The sequence below is a fragment of the Styela clava genome, chromosome 10 (genome assembly GCF_964204865.1).
Source record: "Styela clava chromosome 10, kaStyClav1.hap1.2, whole genome shotgun sequence".
Taxonomy (NCBI): Eukaryota; Metazoa; Chordata; class Ascidiacea; order Stolidobranchia; family Styelidae; genus Styela; species Styela clava.
In genome coordinates, this window is record NC_135259.1 from 7,478,675 (window position 1) to 7,488,367 (window position 9,693).

A 9,693-nucleotide genomic window follows, 5' to 3' on the forward strand; every position below is an offset into this window, starting at 1 on the left:
GCTCGCGGTTGGATAGGTACGGTAACTATTCAAAAGTCCTCACACGTGGATACTATTACACGCCTTCATCACACCCCTTTTGAACCGTCGATCGCTGTCAAATATCGCGACGATACTACTGTATCAACATTCCACACATCGACATTCCAAAAACTTTAAAAATATATTACAATACTTACATTTAATAGTACATGATAGTTATATACTTCTTCCTTTTCAACTTAAAAGTGGCGTAAAAGTTATTGACACTGGACAATTTCATCTACTTCTGTATAATATTCAAACCCACCGGCAAAAGCATCAGTACAGCACGGTACTTTTGAATAAACTTCCTTCACCAACGTTGGCTATCGTTGAATTAACTTAATCCTGCGAAAATGAGTACATCCTTTTCGAAACCACGCCAGCTTATTCGCGACCGGTTTTATTGTTGACGACATATTAAGGTCGAGTGATTCGTTTTATTAGCAATTAGTTGACGTCACTCATACATCAGTGTAGTAAATTCCATTGTATTTAGTTTACGAGAGATAGGCTAGTTTGCCGGTACTCCCGCAGTGTGCGTACCAGGTTAGGGTTAGGCCATGATTTTATTCCGATTTTCCTTATTTTAGTTCCATCACGAGTTCGGGACTGTTTGCGTTAGCTAAGGGAATATACCCCCTGCCCATAAGTTTCAGTCCCTTTACACAACTTGAGGTAAAGTAGGCGAACGAAATTAGTTACCCTTACCTCCATATTGCTACACACACTTCTGGAGTGCCAGTTTGCCTATATATCGTATGTCATAGTCAAGTTTATTTTTTCCCATTCAGTAAAAAATAACATACGAAATTAACAAAATACAAAACTGAAAACAGATTTTATTATACTAATTAAAAACAATGTGATATATTTCTCAAATATATATGTGCAATAATTTCGACTTGATTCGCGATGGAATTTTTATTTTTTTAAATAGTTTCTTATTATGAGGCAATACAGAAGTATCCAATCTCGTCGAGGATCAAAAATAGCCTTGTGACGAAGATCATAAATGTGAAAATATATATCCCATACGTCACATTTTTGCCGTGCTTGATATTCTTGATCTATATTGTAGCAAGTTTAACAATTCTAATTATGATTACTGAAGATTTTCCATATCTTTATGATTTTGTGCTTAACAAAAACTACGTAATGTATTACAATATTTTTGTCGGTAAACATAAAAACGTTTATTACTAATAAACTCACCATTGAACAGCTGGTTACCCCGCGAGGTGTTCCCTTGGGAAATGGTTAGGTGCGAATGGATTTCTGGAATTACAGCCGTCACAAGAAGTCCAAGTTTATATTTCCGTATTCAACCATTTTTACACGTCATCTTCACATTTTTCAAAAGCAATAAAACAGGGGTGTGCAACAGGCGGCCCGTGGGCAACAGCCCGTCCGTCAAGTCAAGCAGTGTGGCCCTTGTCAACACTCAGATTCTTCTCCATCAAGCATACAATCCTAATTCATTGCTCTAAGGCTAAACGATTCTCTTCTCTTGTCATCTGACTAATAAACATTTGATAAGTCAGTTAATTAAGGGTTGCTACAACATATGTCAAAGTTGATGTTAACAAACTATGAAAGAACTCAAAATTTCAAGTGTCGCACTAAAATGTTAAATAATTCGAATTCTGCATTGTGAGTATTTTTTTATTTTGTTGTGTACACGGAAAAACTAGATGCGGCTCAGCTAGTTGTCTGAAGTTGTTTATATGGCCCACTGACAAAAATATTTCACGCCCCTGCATCAAATTATCTACTGAATGTGTCAAACATAATAGTTTTAACATGAAAAAGTATAAGTTTATGTCGACTGCATAATCAGCATAACAGCGATAAAACATTGATAAAAACAAATATATAAATAAAAACTGATTATGAAATCAGGAGGGCAAACAAAACCTTAGATAAGGTTTAGATTAGAACGTGAAAAATATAAGATGGAAGGTTTTGCCAAAGAGGTAGGTGTTCACTGAGCTAAAATTATTAAATTAATTCATACACACTCACACGCACAGACCAATGACATTAAACAACATGATAGGCAACTCTGACGTCACTCCATAAGACTACAGGCAAAACATTGTATTTCATGATACGCTCCAATGCACATATTTCTCGTCGCCTTTCGCGTCCGTTTTCCGCTCGCTTTTGCTACTCGGCGTCTTTTTTACGTGTAGTACCTGCCTTTTTGCGCCTGTAACGAAACAAAATAATCTCTATATCTAAGAAGTTTTGCTTCCTTGGAAAGCTGGAATAACAGGCAAGCTGTAAAGAGCAATTCTGGACATCATAGACGTTTTTTTCTATCAGAGAAGATTACAAACGCGATAGCGGAAAGATTTGTGTGGAACATTTTGCAGATAATGACAAAGTTCAAAGTTAGTAATTTTAATGTTTGCGCTTAATCATTGAAATTTCATTTAAAGAGGGTGTCATACAAAACTGTGCTGCGATACAATTCCATAACACAAAGTTTGCACCTATCGAACTTGCTTTCGTAGGTGAATTTATTAGACATATTACATATTCAGTTAATCGTAGGTAACATTGCTGGTACATAATGCATCGTAGATAGGTTTGTTTAAATTTAAGAATTTAGCTCATAGCCCACTAATTAATATTATCTCCTATGCAGGAGGTTGCAGGGCTGAATTCAACTTGCAGCCTTACCGATCACCTGACGATGCTCATTTAGTTTGGCTCGAGCAAGTCTTCTTGAAATGCTTGTGTGGATAGAAACTACCTATATTTTTTGACTTCCTCCGATTTTAGACAAATTTATTCTGAGGGATTTCGCATATAATTCTCACTGATTGTTGGCTGTTTATAATTCCTATTGATTGTGAATTCTGATTATAACAATGAGTTGAAAATTTTTTTACCTAATTTACTGGCACCTTTTTCTTGTCAATACTCCAAGCTGAGGTAATAAACATGACAATACATTTATGTCATCTGGAAGCAAAATATGCACACTAATTAATAGTTTGGCACATCGAGATAATACATCATGACAGAAAATACAAGTTAAAGATATGTATGACCATCACATGGTAATTAAAATTTAAAAAAATTAATAGGGGCTGTGGAGTATGGAAAGTTCAAGACAAAGAAAAGAACAAATGTTCATAGTTCATGAACTCTCAATTTTGCCTCCATTGCTTTGTGAAGGCCAATATATTTCGAGTGGCTGAATTGGTTTACCTTTATGATAGCAACGATTTTGTATTTAATATAGCGAGATTATTTCAATTTAATTGAAGTGATATAATTTCCCAAAGCAATGCTTGAATCGTCTAGAATAGATCAGTGGTGTCAAACTCATGGGTTTTCGAGAGCCGCATTGCATTTTGAAAATTGTAAAAAGAGCCGCAAACAGTTTTTGATAATGTATACTTAAAAGATATTTTTAAGATAGTTTTAGTTTGTGACATATATTGTGATGCAACTAAACAGTTGGATTAAGTTTTATTATTTTCTTCAATTTCAAATGCAATTACATATTAATATTTGCATTCCACTATTATTGCAACATTTGCAAGTTACAGTATTTATTATAAAAAATCGTAAAATTCTATGTACAACCATCAAAATCATTTTTGAACAAGCTTTGAATAAGGAAAGAATAATACATACACTAAAAATAACTTATCTAAATATATGAACCTAAAATTAACAAAAATACTACAGTATAAACTCAATGTTTTAATAATTACATTTGTCCTGGCGTTTGGCATTTTTTTGTGTCACCAGCATACTAAGGCCAGTCTGAAATGATTTTATAGTACCAACTCTAACTAACGAGGCCACATGATCATGGGTTTATCTGGATCTTTACGAATGTTTAATTAATTCCAGTAATGCAAAAAAGTTACTTTTATCATTTCATGTATAGATCAGTAAAAAAACAAATGACAGATTTTTTCGACAAGACATTTCGCACTACATTGCGTGGCATAGGATTGCTTGAATTATTATTGATATTGATTTTTAGTAACTAAGTCGTTGTATAATTATATTAATATACAAACACATGGAAATTTTCTGTTCGAAGTTGGTCTTCGAATTTGTCATATTGACTGCTGAGCTTATTGTGTTTTTTGATTGTATTGATGGAAATATGACAAATTAAACAATGTGCTTCAGAATTTTGTGAAGAGCAGAAATGTTACAACTCCCATTTTCTTCGAAAATGCCACCTTCTTCATGTACTTTGCGTTTAATTTAATTACTCAAGTGTTTTATTCAAGTATTCTTTTGCTAGCTTGATGTGTATTCTTAATTGGGTCAAAATGTGGACAAAAAAAATCAATATTTCAAAACTACTTTCAGTAAATTGTTTTCTGTGTGAATAATCAATTTCACTTTAGAAGGTTTGAAAAATCTATTACATTTAGATAAAAATAAAAACTTCCAAAATACTATTACAATTACTGTTAAGCGTTCGAGGGCCGCACTGGAAGTTCTCTGGGGCCGCGAGTTTGAGATCCCTGGTATAGATTGAAGTTGTTCAAAAAATATATGATAGTATTTTATCATGAATGATGATTATCCCCCTTCCGGAATTTCTTCTATAGTACTACCAAAAGTTGATGAACCAAATATAACACAGGTGCAGTGAGGTACCCGTAATCCTCATTTCCAAAGCTGTTTTAAGTATGTCTGGCGTGTTTTGTGCCTTTTTACAAATAAGACCGCTTATGCAATCTTACGCTTTGGAATTTTTAGTTATTTTCCTCAAGCCCTGCAGGATGTGGGGGCCATACACAACTCTACCGGAGGGTCAAATGTCTTTGCATGCCTCCATAGGTTGTTTTTCTATTGCAATTTTCTATTTTCAATTGCATTATATTTCTCGGAATCACACTGTCACTGATATGTCGCCAGACTTCTGATATCTCCCCGTCTGCTATAGTTGTCCTGTGAATAAATAATAGGAAATTGAGATTAGACGAATAGTTGAAAGTTTTGCTTTATGTCGGCTTAATTTCTTGATTGATATACTTGCTATTTCTGCTATTGCCTCTTGTGCTGCAAGAGTCTCGCAATGCTTAGACAGGTTTGTCCACAACTTTCACATCTGAAGAAAGAGAGGAGATTTATTAATTTTCGTTAAGAATAAATAAAGCAGTCTATATGATTCAGAATGGAAAAGCTAATAAATCCAATATCTCATGTTTTATTTAAAAAATATTTTACTGAATTTGGTATATAATCAATCAATCAATCATCATTTATTCGTCAACACAATTTAAACATGGTATGATATATAAAAAAATAATTACAAATATAAGTGGAAACTAACTTAAATTGTGTGACAGGAGTCGCGAGGCACCTCAAGAGGTCTTCAGGCAGCGACACCTAAAACGCTTGTTGATTCAGGTTAATAGCTTAAAAAGTTAATGAAACACCAAAACATTTCAAAATAAATATTTTGAAGAAAAAAAGAACATTTTCAAAAAACAAAAAATACCAAATATCCATCATAAGTATTTAAAATAAAAAAAAACATAACATCCTGGTTACGAGCATGTTTTTTTATTATTTAAATCAGTGACCAAATTCATAAAAGATGAAATGCACCGTAGAATTAAACGGTTGCACGAAAAGACATAAAATATGTTATATATCGATGTGGAGTAAAAAAAAAATATAACGATTAACTATAATTCCCTTTAGACTGAATCTTTCAGTATCCCCTGACATGATGCACGCAAGGTCTTTAACCAAAATTTGGTTTTCAAAAATTACGACTCCACGCACATCTGATTCGTTCGCAAACCAACTAATAAAAGGGTTTAGTCAGAAAATTACAAGCATTCGTGGCTCCAAATACTTGAGAAATCAGACTATACAATATAGACCGGTATGAGTGAAATGTTAGGTGAACTTGTTAACACTTTGATTCAATACGCAAATAAAAGTGAATGCGTAATAGTATGTTACAATGAGCAGCAATCAACAATGAGTATATATCCTCACTGATTAAAAAAATCTAACTGGAGGTGCATGAACTATTTGAAACCATAAGGGGTAAGTAAATATGTAATTTCGGCAAATGGGCAACTACGTACCGTACTGAATTAATACCTTCGTAGTATTTGACAAAGGCTGGCTTTCCCACATGGACTTAACAGTGCGATGCCCGGGTGTGATATACAACAATAGTATTCACCTTACCTTTTACCGATTTCTTTTTACCCCAACTTTCAAAAATATCATTAAAATCGACAACAACTGTCAAAGCAGGCACGAACACCATTCGTGCTACGCCTTGAAAGCAGCACACATCCGCTCGTTTTCGTCTCGTCAAGTATGTGCATTGGAGCGTGCTATCGAATACGATCTTCGGACAAAAATGCCGGAGTTGCGCATCATGTTGTTTAATGTCATTGCACAGACATACAACCGCAGAGATATTATGAAGTATATATAAGAATGACAAGACGAATACTTACGTGAAGAGGGATGTTGTTCATTGATTTAACCAATGTCTGCATCAATCAAAAACTTTCTGTTTCCTTATTCTAACTGGGTATTCTGGTTGGGATTGTGTGATTTTGAGCTTTACACATGCGTCAGTCGCCAGTTTCTGGTTCTCAATTTTATAAATATTCAAGCATGAAAATATGGATTCACGTGATTATGAAAACCGAAAAATGTTAAGGCAAATCTTTTCATGGTTCAAAAAACGTTTGGGGAGATTTATACTTTGATTATGTTTAGCTATCGACCTTTAACCCCTCTCAAGTAACTAGCATCGTATTGTGGTTGACTTACGTCTATAAATTTAATTTTCTAAATGGCACTTTTTCAAAAATCTATCATTCCCATTTCAAAATTAGAAATACGACCTGTACAAGTTCCTGGAAACGAATAGGTCATCTTTTTGTTATGTCATAATTGTCGTTACAACATTATTACGACAGCTGCATACCCGTATACAAAAAACACTTTAGCATTCCACTTATTGTTATATTGAATTTGGCCAGTGGTTCGACCTACCTACATAGAACATTCTTGTACCGTGGATGAAATTTCATTTGTGTACCCAACAATAAATAATATCATATGTATAATTTTATCTAATATCCGAATGTGTCCAATTCTCGTAACGCGCGATTTTCAAAAATATAAAGAAAAAATGATGTTCGATATATCGCACTATTCTACGTTTTCGACTAACCGCCGTTTGTATTTCATATGCAGTAATGTCGATACTTAGCCAGACGGTTGCGACAATGAGCTATATTGAGAAACATCGAGGAAGCCGATGAAGCGTGACGACCAGAGGAACAAACAAATGAGGTGTTAAAGTTGTCATTATTGTAATTGTTAGTTAGAAATATATTTTTTACATTTTTTTGCTATTAAAATCAAATTAAATATATCAGCAATGGCGTACTAACGTTTTTTAATTGATTTTTTTTGGAAAATTTTGTTGACAACGACTATATTTAAGAAACTACTGACAAGACTGATGTTCAGTGACTTTTTATATTAACCACAATCATCTATCAGCTGCATTCCATTTCCACCCTATGAATGAGTAAGGTCTTAACAAGTCTATTCTGATTAGAAGAATCGTCACATCCGGGACGCTTTCTGTTTTGAAACGGCCTTCTTGATAGACAACGCATCGTGACGTGGTTGACGCATCCGCGTTTCGACTTCAAACGAACAGTTGACTTTTCCTGCCAATCAGGACATTTATTTGTCGCCGGATTTGGAAAGTATGTACATGGTATTGATTTTTTAAACTATAGTGGAAATAAATGTGATAGTAACTCATTGATAAAATTTTCGTGATGGTATTTTTAGCTTCTTTTTGTACGGCATGATTAGATTTTTAAAACAAAGCTGATGTTCAGTGTAACTTGAATACTAGAGATATAGGTCCATACAGGGAAGAAACAAGTTTGCGCTAGCCATGCATGATCACGCCAGGAGGGTTAGTTTTATTCATAGCCATACTCGAACGTACATTATGAAACGAAAAATTTTGTTGTAAAACCGGATAATGTTCCATAGTTAAAACGTATGTTTCAGATTTATGAAAATATGGAGCGATGACGTTTTTACATTTTAAAATAGGGTGCATTATCATTTTTACTAGAATATAAGAATGCATTTGAGCTGATTCAAAGAGCAAGTACGTACATTTCTATGAAAATAAACTTTTTCGTGTCACAATTAACGTAAAAACTATACTATCTGCTATTTTTATGGTTTTATATTTTTTTAGGGTCAAGTCGGTACATTTTAACAATTAGTCCAAAATTTCCAAAATTTTTATTTGTGTATCGCTAAATCTTAACCGAGAACGATTGATCCAAAGCAATAACGGTTCGGGTGGTGTACCGTGGTAAACTCTCATCAAATTGCAATTAATTATTGGTATTGATCTGAAAATTTCTATACGTGTATGTTTTCAAAGATTTGCGTGAGTTATTAGGTTGAAAGTTGTCTTTATTTAGTAAACGAGTAATCAAGGAAGGAATAGGCTAATCTCTTTTTTCGCTTTCATCAGGTTTCAACAAGCCTAAATCGTCAGATATTCCATTTAAAATTAACTTAATAACACAAAGAAATGACAAAATTCAAGTGGTATTTTACAGTATATTGCCGGAAGTTAGCTTTATTATTGATAGACCAGGGATGGCAGCGCGTAGAAAAGTCTTGACTTTATCGCCTTTTGTATGTAAAGTGAAGATGCTGTAATACGGCCGTTATTTACAGTCAGATTGAAGCATATCATAAAGTTGGCTAGTTTTGAATTTCAAGTATGAAATTAATAAACATTTAATGGACTTTATATTGAGTCCAATTTTTGAATATTACTACGAATATAGCCGTTTTGGTCGCGTTTGGTTCTACCTTCGAAAACAAATAGTGACAATTTTAGAGTTTTCAATTTTGCATAAGATGTAAAATACTTATGAATTTCAATTACTATACTATGATCATTGCATGACTGTTATAGCCTTTACATATAGGACAGTTAGAAAGGCCGGAAGATGACTTCATCGGTGCTGATTTAAAGGGGAGCGAACGTCTGAGCGAAGTCCTAAACCATACCACGCTATGAATAGCTTCCACACTACTCTTAGCAACAGCCAGTCAGACCACGAAAACAGTCGGGGGATGCGTTACAATTGTGAAGTGATCGTTTTCTATATTATAGTGTGACGCTTAGCAACTGCTGTCCAGTTTTATGCAGCTAGAAAGATTGTAATTTTCAATTTATTTTATGATGTGAAAGGGTGTCATAGAAAACGAGTGAAATCGACAGTCTAATGTTACGGTAATTGTGCTACTCAAATATTGGAGGTAGAATGTCTCTGAAAACACCAACTTTTTTGAAGATTTGAAGTATTCAGCAAGACGTTGCCAGATGTAAAACATGACAAGGAATGGAGAAAAGTAATTAACATGAGTGAAAGGCATGTAGGCGTATTAACATATGTGGCAGTGTTTATTCACTTACTTATTAAAAACGCCTTATAAATAATAAAACATACCTTGTTAAAAATACACAGATAACATTCTTTATCAAAACCATAGTAAACTTACGTATATTCTAGAGCTATTTAATTGGTTTGTCGTAAAAAAGCTGCATTAAGTTACATGTAGAAATAGATGAAATTCTAATCT

At 33.8% G+C, this 9,693-nt stretch overlaps 1 protein-coding gene and 1 long non-coding RNA gene across 2 annotated transcripts in view; one reads left to right on the plus strand and one right to left on the minus strand.

Moving 5' to 3' along the window:
* The window catches only part of LOC120337300 (Y+L amino acid transporter 2-like), a 37,692-nt gene extending 36,318 nt beyond the window's left edge, over positions 1-1,374 (minus strand). The window contains exons 1-2 of the mRNA XM_039405053.2: positions 1,237-1,374; positions 180-369 (exon numbers count right to left, since the gene is read on the minus strand). The gene's annotated coding sequence lies outside the window, so the exon portion shown is untranslated. The remainder of the gene's footprint in view (positions 1-179; positions 370-1,236) is intronic.
* A 161-nt stretch (positions 1,375-1,535) lies between these two features.
* Positions 1,536-4,079, plus strand: LOC144428100 (uncharacterized). The gene is made up of 2 exons (XR_013478089.1): positions 1,536-2,417; positions 2,675-4,079. It is a non-coding gene; the product is annotated as an uncharacterized LOC144428100 (long non-coding RNA).
* The last annotated feature ends 5,614 nt before the right edge of the window (positions 4,080-9,693 follow it).